Consider the following 2,500-nt stretch of genomic DNA (forward strand, 5'->3'; position numbering starts at 1 on the left):
CGCTCGGCCCTGGTGCGGTCGGTTGCCTCGAGCACCATCGGCACACGCTGGGCCCTGGTGCGGCAGGTTGCCTCGACCACCATCGGCACACGCTGGGCCCTGGTGCGGGCGCTTGCCTCGACCACCATCGGCACACGCTCGGCCCTGGTGCGGTCGGTTGCCTCGAGCACCATCGGCACACGCTGGGCCCTGGTGCGGCAGGTTTGCTCGAGCACCATCGGCACACGCTGGGCCCTGGTGCGGGCGGTTGCCTCGACCACCATCGGCACACGCTGGGCCCTGGTGCGGGCGCTTGCCTCGACCACCATCGGCACACGCTGGGCCCTGGTGCGGGCGCTTGCCTCGAGCACCATCGGCAGACGCTGGGCCCTGGTGCGGCAGGTTGCCTCGAGCACCATCGGCAGACGCTGGGCCCTGGTGCGGCAGGTTGCCTCGAGCACCATCGGCACACGCTGGGCCCTGGTGCGGTCGGTTGCCTCGAGCGCCATCGGCACACGCTGGGCGCTGGTGCGGGAACTTGCCTCGACCACCATCGGCACACGCTGGGCCCTGGTGCGGCAGGTTGCCTCGATCACCATCGGCACACGCTGGGCCCTGGTGCGACAGGTTGCCTCGAGCACCATCGGCACACTATCGGCCCTGGTGCGGGCGGTTGCCTCGACCACCATCGGCACACGCTGGGCCCTGGTGCGGGCGCTTGCCTCGAGCACCATCGGCACACGCTGGGCCCTGGTGCGGGCGGTTGCCTCGAGCACCATCGGCACACGCTGGGCCCTGGTGGGTTTAGGCACATCTTCAAATTTCTGCCGTGCCAATGCCATTTTTATGGCTTGTAAATTCATACAATGGTCCCCTAAGCCTTCACGTGAAGTTTCGTTGGAAGATGACTCGTTTTCTATTTTTCACGATTTTCGAAACTTTTTGCGGTTCGGGATTTTTTAAAATTTTTTTATAAGGATTTTTGGCCCCAAATTTTGTAGGCATGATCCTTCTATTTTTGTTGGCATGCACAAAAAAATTCAGCTAAAAACTCGAAGTAGAGAAGATTTTGTGACCGTTTGAAAAAAGTGTCCCCATTTCAGACACTTTAACGGCTACTGGTAGCAAACCTGTAAAATCTCAAATGCTCTTTAAGGGGGTGTGAATTCTCAGAGGTTTGATGAGGGATAGGGGGCCAACACAAGGCCAAGTACCAGCACCCATCGCACATCATGTGCGCACACCCCCCCGGCCCCCCTCCCAATCGCCGGAACCCCAATGCCGCCGGTCAGGTTCTCCGGCGGTACTCCGGCGATGCTCCGGCGATGCTCCGGCGATGCTGTCCCGAGTGAAAAAAATGCGGCACCAGCACATGCTGGAGCCAAGCATGGGCACCGTGGCTCAAAATCGAACTTCGGCCAAGGCCTCGACCATCAATGGCACATGATGACGCATGGTGATGGCACATGCATCGACCATCATCGGCATAGGCTGCCCTTCGGTACGGGCACTCGCCTCGACCGCCATCGGCACAAGCTGGGCCCTGGTGTGGGTTGTTGCCTCGATCACAATCGGCACATGCTGAGCCTTGGTGCGGGCGGTTGCCTCGAGCACCATCGGCAGACCCTGGGCCCTGGTGCGGCCGATTGCCCCGATAACCATCGGCACACGCTGGGCCCTGGGGCGGGCGCTTGCCCCCAGCACCATCGGCACACGCTGGGCCCTGGTGCGGGCGCTTGCCCCCAGCACCATCGGCACACGCTGGGCCCTGGTACGGGCGGTTGCCCCGAACACCATCGACACAAGCCGGCCCTTGGTGCGGGCTCCTGGCTCGACCACCATCGGCACACGCTGGGCCCTGGTGCGGGCGGTTGCCTCGAACACCATCGGCACACGCCGGCCCTTGGTGCGGCCGGTTGCCTCGACCACCATCGGCACACGCTCGGCCTTGGTGAGGGCGCTTGCCTCGACCACCATCGGCACACGCTGCGCCCTGGTGCGGGCGCTTGCCTCGACCACCATCGGCACACGCTCGGCCTTGGTGCGGGCGCTTGCCTCGACCACCATTGGCACACGCTGGGCCCTGGTGCGGGCGGTTGCCTCGACCACCATCGGCACACGCTGGGCCCTGGTGCGGGCGGTTGCCTCGACCACCATCGGCACACGCTCGGCCTTGGTGAGGGCGCTTGCCTCGACCACCATCGGCACACGCTGGGCCCTGGTGCGGGCGCTTGCCTCGACCACCATCGGCACACGCTGGGCCCTGGTGCGGGCGGTTGCCTCGACCACCATCGGCACACGCTGGGCCCTGGTGCGGGCGGTTGCCTCGACCACCATCGGCACACGCTGGGCCCTGGTGCTGGCGGTTGCCTCGACCACCATCGGCACACGCTGGGCCCTGGTGCGGGCGGTTGCCTCGAACACCATCGGCACAAGCCGGCCCTTGGTGCGGGCGGTTGCCTCGAGCACCATCGGCACACGCTGGGCCCTGGTGCGGGCGGTTGCCTCGACCACCATCGGC

This window comes from Durio zibethinus, unplaced genomic scaffold, assembly GCF_047325235.1.
Source record: "Durio zibethinus cultivar Kanyao isolate XHJ-2024 unplaced genomic scaffold, ASM4732523v1 HiC_scaffold_3, whole genome shotgun sequence".
Lineage (NCBI taxonomy): Eukaryota > Viridiplantae > Streptophyta > Magnoliopsida > Malvales > Malvaceae > Durio > Durio zibethinus.